General features: G+C 40.1%; 1 protein-coding gene across 1 annotated transcript in view; it reads left to right on the top strand.

Moving 5' to 3' along the window:
* The first annotated feature begins 1,130 nt into the window (after window positions 1–1,130).
* sipa1l1 (signal-induced proliferation-associated 1 like 1) overlaps window positions 1,131–12,315 on the top strand; it is a 130,785-nt gene continuing 119,600 nt past the window's right edge. The window contains exon 1 of the mRNA XM_055232292.1: window positions 1,131–1,320. The gene's annotated coding sequence lies outside the window, so the exon portion shown is untranslated. The remainder of the gene's footprint in view (window positions 1,321–12,315) is intronic.

The raw sequence follows: 12,315 nt of genomic DNA on the forward strand, positions 1-12,315 counted from the left end.
AGCAGTTACAGAGAGAGGCCACAGTTTTTTCTAATGTAAAATGAATTGGAGCCGATAGAGCCCGAACTGCGCCCATGATCACTTACTATTCAAAAGGAGGCGGCTAGCAGGTTAGCTATGTATGTTTATATATTATATATATTTTTGTTTGCTTAAATTATGAACATGCTAAAAACAAACACCACAACCTTTTCAGCAGGTCTCAAACAATAATAAAAATACTTTTATTTTTCAAAAATGTAGTGGAGTAGAAAATACAGATATCTGCTCTCAAATGTAGCAAAGTAAAAGCAAAGAGTATCCAATTTAAAATTTACTTAAGTAGGTTTACAAATTTTAGGTATCTGCACTTTACTAATTTTACTTCATTACATTCCACCACTGCTTTTGTTTATTTATACTGACAGAGAAGACGAAAAGACAACTTTGTGGTCCAGTAATTACAGAGATATTAAGCATAGACCTGGTCACATATAGTAGGCCTAATACAGCCTACAGCCATCTGACAGTACATCCTACCACACAACTGTACCTGTCCTCCAGCTCAGCTTTAAACCGCAGGGCTCATAGAAGATTAGATTGTATCAAACATGCCCCTAGACCGACAAAAACACCACCACCACAAATAATCCCTGAGATCACAGAGAAAACATAAAAATAAAACATCAAGCTTAAACCTCCGGCACAAAGCTCACAACAAGACCAGTGTCTCTTAAATCCCATCACATGTGAGCTAACATTGTTTACTTATTTACACCTCTCCCTTCTTCTTTTTCTTCTTCTTCTCTCCACACCAGTTGCACACCAGAGGGACGAGAAAACTGCTCAAATCTTTGTCAAAACCGTTACCATGGCAACGCGCTTTCTCTCTCTCTCTTCCACATCCATTTCATTCATCTCCCCTCCTCTTTCTGTTTCTCTCTCTCTTTTTCACTCCATAATTATCGCGACATTTGCACTTCCCCCGTTCCATTTAAACCTCTTCTTTACGTTCTCGCGAGACTTGACACTGACACGGCTGCGTCGGGAGGCGGTGTTCCCCTACGTCATTCCGTTGGGGGGCGGGGCTAAACCGCTGCAACTTTGGCTGAACTTCTGATTTGAACAAACCAGAGGCGGTCGCTCGGCTCGGCACAGCGCAGCGCACGGACAAACACAAGCCTCAGTGTGTACATTTCGTGGGTTTACCGCTCTGCTAACTCCTCACGGCGTTGTGTCGTTGTTGTATCCCGGTTTTAACAGCTTGTAGCGGGATTTCTGAGCGAAAAAGATCGGCGTTTACGCACGGAGAAACGAAAGGCAAGGTGGGATTTGGACAAGGTAAGCTCTTGCACGTTTCTTTGCGCATACAGTGATGGGAATGCCGCTGTCTCAGGTCATACACCTCACATTATTCTGTTTTTAAGTCATTACCGCGCTAAAAAGTTGGCGCCAGGTATTGCATTGTCTTACGCGGCTCATTCATTGCACCAAAAATCACTGTCTTTTTGCACGTTTTAGCGCGTAATCAATTAAACTGCGTGATATCTGCGTTGATTTTGCACAGAGCATGCCCAAACACACACACAGTCCATATTTTTCGTATATAAAACCAAAGGAAACACTATAAAACGGTTATCAGATAAGGCATTGCTTATGAATGCTGTGTAATCTTGATGCCTGGCTCCTGCTGCTGCTGCTCCCGTGGTTTCCTGTCTTTCTATCTACGTGCAAGTCTAAATTTAACCGCATAAATTGCATTAGATCTGCTCCCATTTAGCATCTTTTACGTGCTTTAAATTGTCAAACTTTCCCAGGACGATGCAAGGTGTATGCGTAATGATGGTGCGTTCACGTGTCACTTGTTGTAACTTATAAATTACGCTTATTCTTGGCCGACATCAGTTCATTAAAGCAAATTTGCATGCTGTCAGTCATCACGTTGCACTGTTTAATTCCCAGCGATCAAAAGCTCTTGCCTTAATCAAAATGGCCGTCTGTGGAGTCTTAATATGTGATGTAACACTGCCACACTTGAATGATGGAATGCTAAAAGGGACATATGGATTTCTACCACGTTTTCTTTAAAGCTGCACTGTGTAACTTTCCTAGTGGGATGTCCTCCAGCAGCTTGTCTCCATGGAGATGTTGGAATTAAGCTTATACCTCTTGCTTTTTCATTAGAGCGATTAAAACACCAGTAAAATGTGCTTTCTTACTGTGAGCGGGGTCTCCTATCCACAGATCTGACCAGTTATTTCGCCTGGTAGCATCACCTTCTTGTCTCCATGGAGATCAATAAGTAATGCTACGTAACATTCTGATCAAAGCGATAACAACTCCATGGAGTCAAGCGAGTGGTGCGCACCGTTCACTAGAAAAGTAGTGACATAGTGCGTCTTTTAAGTTTGCTTATCTGCATATGAGAAGGGTCAGTTAACTGGGAATGAATGGGATTTGGTAACTCGGAGACCCCCGGCTGTGACCGCTCTGCCCACTGTTGTTCCTGGCTTCAATCTCCACCTGTAGAGTGTCCTTAGGCATGCTCGCTCCTCCACCACCACCACCCCCTCAGCACAGCCCACCTCCCTCTTACAACCAACCCCCGGGATGCTACACTTCACTGCTTTCAGTTTCCCATTTTCTGATAAGTTTTTGTTGTTTGGGAATGTGATCGGGAATGTGGTGAAAATCCCAGTTGAAAGTGATGCCAGGACATTGTTGTATTTTTCATGTATAAAATTAACCATTGACATCAACGACAATCCTTGCAATTAATAGTCAAATGTCAAAATGTAACTTAAGGTGCACTATGCAAATTTTCTGGTGGAAGGTCTGGCACCTGTTGTCTCCATGGAGATGTTATTGCTTTGCCTGGAATGTTCCACAGTATGGTATTTGACATTTTGCATGTAGCCTATTCGTTTTTTTTTTTGTTCCAATAACATGAAGCAAGCTCGCCTCTCCACAAATCTGACTTGTAACTTGGCCTAGTAGTGCCACTTGTTTATCTTCATGAAAATGGACATGTTTAATACCACACTATGGAACATTTCTGGCACACCTCAGTGGAGACAAGCATGTGGCACACCCTCCAACAGAAACGTTAAATTAGATAGATAGATAGATAGATACTTTATTAATCCCCAGCCAGGGAAATTCACCTGTCCAGCAGCAAAACAGAGACACAACACAAATTGCACACAGTTATAAAAATCACAAAGAATACAAAGATAAGAATACAAAGATAAGATAATAAAGTGCACCCAATCAACAAGAGCTGTTATACAGTCTTATAGCAGCAGGAATGGCTGATCTACTGAACCTCTCAATTAGTGCACCTTTAAATCATGATCTGATTTTAATTTTAGCGTCTAAGGGAAAACTGTTCTATATCAGATCAGTTTTCTTCAGTGACGCTTGTGAAACCAAAATCAAACGAATAAACAAATAAAATCAAGTTCGTCTCACCTCAGATTCGCTGACTTTAGTGCTTTGCTCATTGATTCAGCAGAAATCCTCATTGTTTTTTCGGTCCCCTGTGGTATATTTTTCCTTTTATTATTTCCGATACGAGCGGACCATGCATGTCCCTGATTGGCTAATCCACCTGTCAATCACGCAAATTTGAAAACGAGGAGATTCATGAATGACCAGAGCGGTTAAGTACTGAAGAATCTGAATCTGAGTCAAGCATAAGACCTATTCTATATGGCAGTACATTTAGGGTGTATTCCCCTGAGCCGACTGGCATCTACAGAACCTCCATGCGCCCAAAATATGCTATGGCATCGTTGATTCGCCTTTGAACACTAAGGAAAGCTAAGAATCTGGGAGGGCTGTGTCGCATTTTATAATATTAAGCCAGGCTATTCATTGGAATGGAGTGTGTAGGAGGGAGTGCACATGTGCTGTTATACACGGAGCTTTGAATTAGAAGGGAGGGAGAGGAGAGGCAGAAATGTCAAGGTTACCGATTAGGCACATCATCAAAGTGTTTATTTAAAATGGAATTCTGTGGATGTCGTCACACAGATTAAACATGGAAAATAGGTTAAGGTAGGTGTTAAGATGTGTTGAAATCTTCTAGAGCTAAGTTTGGAATCAGATTTAACCAATTCAGGGTTGAGGAAAGGTTGTTTTGACATGGCTGAAGTAAACTCAAGTTATGATAATTTAAATCTTTTGCAAAACAAATCCAGCAAATATGTAGTGTTGTCACGGTACTAAAATTCTGTCCTGTGAATGTGGCTTTTTTGGGGGGGGATATTTTTGACAACCCTACAAATTTGTCTCACTATTCTTGATCATGTCCAGTAGGTTCAATTGCCTGGCTGCATGAAATGAGAAAATGGCACGATATCTGATGGCCATGTTTTGTACAGTGATGACAATATTGCGATACTGACTTATTGATACAGTTCAGACCAAAATATACAAAACTGTGTCAACATAAAAACTTAAAATCGACTAAACTGAGGTCCAAACGAGACTAACGTAGGACTTAAAAGATTGTCAAATTTAGTTCTATATGTTGCTGCAATATATATTCCTTTTTTTCAGTATTGATTATTGCATTAGCCAATATTGTAATATCGATATTTTTGTGATATCTTTTGCAGTCCCCTGTTCAATAGTTGCTGCAACAAGTACCAGTTGAATGCTATACAGGAAGTGCGTAGGCTGCAGTTCAAATGAATCTGAACAATAAAACGACAGTTATAAAGTAGTCAGTGTCTGGATTGCCACAGTTGTAAAAGAGTTGTCTCAGTATGACCTGCTCTTGTAAGAATTGTCTCAAATTTGATGTATATTTTAGCTTGGGCTCCAAAATGAAGAATTTCTGAAGCAGGAATAAATAAAAGAAATGTTGCGTGGGTCAGTCGCTGCCACCTGTTAGCTGCTTTGAAGTGGATGGTTTGATATGGTAATTACGTTTGCGTGTGGAGTTAGCAGCAGGAAATGGACAAATGTACTTATGTGGTTAGGTGAATGCTTGCTGCTCTAGATAGGTCTTTACCTCAGACATGAAGGGTTTGATTTGGTTAGCCTATAGCCTGTTAGCATGATATGTAAATTCAAAATGGAGATTTCCAAAGAGACTGCATTAGAGTTTTAAGATAAAAAAGATAAAAAAGTGCTTTTGCAACTATGCATTTTCAAAGTATAAGGCAAACTATTGAAAACAGAATGGTAAGCGCCTGGCTTTGCTTCATTTTACAGTCTAATAATGTTTCCAATCTTATCACAATTTTAATTGAGATTGTATATCTCTAATTGCATCTGGGCAATTAATCAAAGTTTTTTGTTTCTAATGATCAACTTGGGGCTTTTTAATCAAGACGTCTACAGTCAGTAAAAGCATGTGGTCTGGAGCAGAGCTCTGACTTTGGAAGAAAACCAATAAAGCTACTTTTATTTTGTTTTTGAAAATGCTGAAATTCAATTGAAAATCGCAATTATCAATATAAGGAAAAAAATGTATTGTTTTGCCATATCGCCCTGCACTATGGGGCAGCAGGACCTGAGCCATTTATTGTTTGTCCACTGATCCAATGGTTGGCAGTTCGACTCCACTTCTCAACATAAACATCATTGGTAGAGCGGTCAGATCCACCAACCCACAGGTTGGCGTTGTGATTCCAGTTCCCATAGATGAATACCGCCGTCATGTCCTTGGGCAAGACACTTAAACCCCCACACAAGTGAATGAGTATGTGTGTGAAGTACTCTGAGTACCTTGAAAGTAGAAAAGCGCTTTGGCCTCCTGCCACTGCAAAGACCCGCAAGTTAAGCAATGACTTCTTAACTATCGATGGGTTTTGTAGCTTTATAAAGAGCAAAAAGAAACTCCAGTACTGTTGTAGATGCCAGGCTTGAGTCTTATGTTTGGGCAGATGTCAACTAGGCACTACCTGTGTTTATATTTTTCTTTATAATGGGACCAGCCGCTGTCAATTTGTCCATTACTTCTAGATCCCTGGCTTGCACAGGCACTGAAATAGGATTACTTATAATTGCATGGGGATCTCACCTAGTTGGAGTAATAAGCAATATCCTTTCTGTCCACCTATCTTGAACCTAATTTACATATTGTTATAATCTTCCAGCTTTATTAGCCACGATGAGTCATGGCGTTACCATGGTGATTGAGCCTGGTTAATGTTAGACTGATCTTGTCTATATGACCACCTGAAGTTAACCTTGGCATTCCCTGAATAACCTCTTGCGCTCTGCACTGCTATTGTGTCATAGCAAAAAGCTGAATGGGATGTTGACATAAGGGGTGGGCCATTCCAACATTACGCGGACAGTGAGGTAAATGAACACTGACATATGTGAAACTTGATTCAATAAACCTGCATGATTAATATAAATGTAGTTTTCCAAAAGTGAATAAACTTTTGATTATTTTGTCAATCCATTAATGTTTTGTTTAAGATAAGGTTAAAAAGTGTCCTATTTTTATTTGTTTGGTTTTAATTAGAAAAAAAAAACACATTGTCCGAAATTGTCATAGGTCAATAAAAAAAAAGGCAATAATTTATCATGTTTTATCAAACAGAGCAAAAACTAATTTCTGTAATTGTAATGAAGTCCTCGATAAACTATTAGAAGTGACTACTCTGTTTGAATTTGATATGATGGTTTCATGGCACAAACTCAGTCCTATTACTTTACTATAGTTACATTCTAAAAAAAGATTTGAAATCATTTTCAGCTTCCTACAGCAAAATGGTATCAAGTAGGTGTCACTGGGATGCTAGTCTTTCTAAAAGCCACTCATGTGAGTCCTGGGCCTGGCTGCTTAGTTGGCACAGTGCACAGAGAGCAGATTCTGGCACGTGCACAGTCAGTAAAATGGACACTTCTGTCTCCAAATTGGCCAGATTGTACGTAGTGTAGTACAGGGTTGTAGTAAGCATTTTTCTAACATTATTCTCCGCACTTAAGGGTGGTTGACGCTTCTACGGCCACTGCTGCCCTGTGGTAGATCCACAGCAGTGAGGCTGTGATAACCACCAGTCACAAACGCACCATATTCATACATAGGCAAAGTGGGTGAAGTGTCATGCCCAGGGACACAACTGTAGTAAGTGGGGTGGCAGTGGCCCAGTGGACTGATGAAGGATCATTTCCTGCTCGGACCAAAACACTTATCCCACCTATGAAAGTGGCATGTGCGTGAGTGAATGGTGGTGGTCAATCTTAAATTCCAGATCACAAACAAGACAGACTTTTAATAATTAATATTTCAAACAAAAAAGGTCAAATTTCTTCTTATAAAGTCTAAGCTCACCTCCAAACCAGAACGTCATGCTTTTACTGATGGAGGATTGGCTGTGGACCTCCATTAGAAACACCCAAGCATATCATTGAGAATTAGACATGATGAAATCTCTAGATTAAAATTTGAATAATTGCACAGCCCTGATAAGCTACATACCCCTTTGCTTTCTGCAGGACTCTAACCAACATATTTGTGACCAATTTCTCCACAAGAATCATTTGAAAGTGGCTTCTCTCTCACTGTGCCTTTGTCCCGTGTAGCAGCCCGGCCCGTCCTTCTGTCATCGCTCCCGACTTCCACACCTCCCACGGCTCTTCCTCTCTTCTCTCAGTTCTGACGAAGCGGCCCCTCTCTCTCTCTCTCCCTCTCCCTCCACTCGTCTTGCTTCCTCTGCTCAGCCAATCAGACGCCAGGACTCCGACCGTCTCACTGTCACCCACTGTCTGATCATCCCAGGCCCCGGCGCGTCACTGCTCCTCCAAAACTTTCACACTTTTTTTTCTTTGTTATTTTGTTGCAAATTGTCACTTTGAGTTTGCTTTTTAAAAAGGTGTACTATGTGATTTTTCTGTGTGTCTCCATGGAGATGGAGCTTTGCCTAGAATGTTCCATGTTTAAACTTATCCATCTTGCGTTTAGTACAGATCTTTTTATGTTTTTGATGTGTTGGTATTTGAAAACACCAGAAGGCATTGGGCACTGGTGAAGGTAAGGTACATTCTAAACCTATAAAGAATTATTAGTTGAAGCTGTATACTGTGCTCTAAGCACAAGCTGAACAGCCCTCTTTCATAGACATGTTAAATGGGTGAGTGCAGATGCTAAGTGCTACAGCACAGACTGCAGGGGGGTGACCAGTGAGGCGACAATGCAGCGGGCTAATTAGCAGCGCCTAATAATGGACAAATTCATTTTCACAATAAGACGAGGTGAATGCTCAGAGCCCAGACAGGAAGTGTGTGAGTGACTGTGCAGACGATAAGGAACAGGAATGTCTGATCATTAAATATAAAGTATTATGTTAACGCAGTGGAGCCTCCGGACTGTGACCAGATGCATTTTGCCCCTATTTATGTGAGTATTTTTTTTCAAGCAACTGCATATTTATTTAGATATTTATGTGAGGTGCATACAAATTCACAAAAGATAAATAATTTTCTCAGTCAGGACTGCTTAGTACATGCATTAAATGTATTGCCAACAGTAGCGGTCAGTGCAGCGTGTGACCCATGGACATCTTTAGTGTCTGTCTAGGACTTGTCTGAGGCTTAAATTCAACCATTGTTTTTTGCATATAAAAAGATACTCACTTCCTTCGTAGTTTTAGTAAAACAAACGTGCACAGTGACCTTTGTAAACTCACTCCAGGCTGTGTCCCCACAGAGGACAGGGACTGGGACTGGGACTGTAGTTTCAGTGATAAAAGGGAAGCTAAAGAGCTAAGTGTGTTAGCATCAGGCACTGACAGTCTCTGGTTGACAGCTGTCCTGCTGTTCACTATAGTCTGCAGCCTCTGTGCTTTAAGATGATCCTCATAGTCTCAGTAATAGTGTATTGTCTACTCTTCTTATATGTGAAACTCCACATGAATAATAAGAGAGGGCAGTGACAGAATTTTAGACAATTTTTATTCAAATCTATAATAAACTTGCATTTACTCAATATACAATCTTCATTCAAGCCAGATCTGTTTTACAGATGACTTGCTTTTTGCTCATATGGAAATCTATCTGCATTAAACTTCTTTTAGCTGGTTACATTGCAATAAAACATAAAATACATATAAATTAAGTCTATAGAAAAAAAAGAAAATACATTTTATAGCATGCATCCCTAAATTCTGCTGTGTTAAGAGTTCAGTCAGGGGCTGCAGTGGTCTTGGCAAAAAAACTCCAAAAAACTAAACTAAATACCACACTGTGTAATTGGATTGTGGACTTTAACAAATCGCACACAGTGTCAGTGGACAAGCATACCTTCTCCACCCTTTTTATCAACACTGGGGTTCCCTAAGGGCGTGTGCTGAGCCTTCTTCTCTACACTCCTTCCTCTTCCTCCTCCAGTCTCACTGTCAAATTCACCTTCTTCAGTATTGTGGACTTCTGCAAAAATGAACAAAACAACCACCAACCTCTCTGTATTGGCACTGAGGTGGTTAAGAGGGAGGCCAACTTTCTATTCCACTGCCTCAGCTACTACCTTAGTAAACTGAGGTGGTGAACTTCTACAACTGCACCATCAGTAGTGTTCTAACATATGGACTATTAGTGTGGTTCTCCAGCTGCACTAAGTCTGACCAGCAGGGACTCAAGCAGGTGGCAAAAACATAGGTGAAAATCAATGGGACGACACTGCCAGAGATCAGTACCATTTAGACTCCTCGCTGTCTGAGGAGAGATCATCTACACCCCTTGCTGTGTGAGGAGAGTGCACAACATGCTGTGTGACTGGCACCACACTGGCACCACCCTGCTCATCACCTGTTCCACCTGCTGCCCTCAGGTAGAAGGTACAGGACCAAATAGACCAGAACAACCAGACTGACCAACAGCCTGAATCCCCACGCTGTGATCCTGCTGAACAGCGCCCCCCTCCCTTGGACAATAACCATTTTTAGGTAATGACATTTAAACTCCACCTATCTGACTGTATGTCCCCGTCGATGCCCTTTCTGCTGCTGCTAAGACTGTTTCTGTTTATTACACATGAGCTGCACAGATGTCATTATTGTGCTAATGTTTACACTGGGATTATTTATGGGGTTATTGGATGGCCTCTTGCTTCTTTGGCATTGCATCGCCAGTAGAATATCAAACACTGAATAGTTTGGCTAAAGTGTACACTGCAGCTGTGTCTAAAGGCAAGACACCTCACCTGCCTTGCGTCCAGTGTTATATGTACAGCGTCCAGTCAGTGGTTCCTCTGAATTACCCAATAAAAACACAGCACCAGTACCAGATCACCATTGTTCCCGCCCTACATTGTGCCATATGGAAAGTTGGGGATTGTTCCAGTTTAGTGACAGTTGAGCCAAAGTGTATAAAACCATCATAAACAATAGAAATGCTAATCCCAGCAGAAATAAACACAGAGGACATACTGTACAGATTGAGAGAACAACAGCCCCTTTGTCGTGCAGTTGTGATTGTCCAGTGTAATTGGTGGTATTGGAGCCACTTGTACATGTAAAGCCTCCCACCAGTGCTTTTGGCTCTGCTGCTGTGCTCATCTTTTGTCATCATTTCTATACATGATGGCTTTTATAATAAACTCTTCATGGTCATAGTGTTTAGTGATTGAAATATGAAGTTTTTTGGATTTGGGATAGGGATGGTCTCATAGGGATTTTATCAGCTGATGCGATATTCAGTATTTGTCTTGTTGTGGCTGATAACTGATATTCAGCTTTATGAATATCTTAAATATCTATGACAAGGCCCACACGTTTATGTAAAGTTCACAAATTAACCTACCATCTTTGTAAAAATAATAAAACATTTACTTTTATTTGCGTAAACCTTTTTAGCTTCATAGCTCCTCAATATAAGAGAAACAGAAAACAAAATCTTTCTCCCGATATCAATACTTTATTCCCTTAATATTGCCATAATAATCACTAAATCAATGTATTGTTCAATACCTGACAGATGGAACGATACATTTTGTGGGTCAATATTTATCGTAGGTACTTTTTCTCTGTACAAGTAGGAAACATTTAGATATTTTTCTGTTCTACGATAAGATTTGAGGTGTAGAAGGGTGAGTAAATAACTTTTATAACTCATTATAGATGTAAACTAACTACTAAAATGCTTCATTCTACTATTAATTTATTGCAGCTCATGTCTTTAGAATTTTTTTTTGGAATAATCCTGCTTTAGGTTTGGATCTAGAGATTGATCGATATGTGTTTTTTCATGACTGTTGCCGACACTGAATAATTCAGAAAAACGCTCTGCCTATAATTTTGGGCCATTATATGGGGCTGATTTAGGTAATGTTTCCCAAATTATATCATTTGAATTCAGTACAAACTCATCTACAACCCTGATTTACAACAAAAATATCAGAACAGTGTAGTCACATTTTATGCAGCGTCCTATTCATAGTAAAATGCTCAAATAAAGCTTTATGTGGATTCTTTAGGCTGCTGGTTGGTCGTAATAAAATATTGACCTGTTCTGAAGGTTTAAGGCTGATACACTGATATCAGTTGGCCGATATATCATCTGTCTCTAAATGTATCAGTGCATAAATTTGTTTCAGTATCATAGCTTATCTTCTATATTGTTTTCACCAATATATCTCACTTTTAAATTTCATATATTGACAGGCCTATATTCAGCTCTCTTCAGCTCAAATCTTATTTTAACATAAAATAACACTAGTATGTTATTTTTTACTAATGTTACCACAGCACAAACAAAAGCATTCAACAGATTGGAGCAGTGATTTGTGCTTTTTTATCATGCCCATTCACAAATCTGAAAAACAACAATTCAATTTTAAATATCTTTTAATCCATATGTCATTAAGATGTATTGAAACTTTACCATTGTTATTGAGTACATTTGTTCCCGGCTCATTTTTCAGGGTGTCCTCCTGCGCCCTCTCCCCCCCTCCGCCGTGACACTGCACTAACACTAATGAATCCAAGAACTGTAAATCTTATCTGCACACATGTACAGGAGCCGAGCCCAAATTCCCACATACCGCCTCTCCATCTGTTTCCAAGTAGACCACTCTCCCTTACCCTCCTCCCCTGATGAGTAAAGGATAGCGCTGCTGTCGGCCGCCATGACAGATTGAAGGCTAGCTGATTTAGTTTAGAAATTACGGCTGTGTCCTTAGCTAGCTTAGAGTTATGCATGTAATCATTTTGGAATTTGACTTTGTTGTCAGATTAGGTTCCATAGTAAAAACATTGCCTAATGTTACCTTAAATGGACTTTGCTTCTTCAAGTACTTCGTAGGCTTGTGAAAAATTACCCACATACCATTGTATAGGACTGCAACAATTAATCTGAATAATCGTGATTACTTGA

The sequence above is a fragment of the Periophthalmus magnuspinnatus genome, chromosome 24 (assembly GCF_009829125.3).
Source record: "Periophthalmus magnuspinnatus isolate fPerMag1 chromosome 24, fPerMag1.2.pri, whole genome shotgun sequence".
Taxonomy (NCBI): Eukaryota; Metazoa; Chordata; class Actinopteri; order Gobiiformes; family Gobiidae; genus Periophthalmus; species Periophthalmus magnuspinnatus.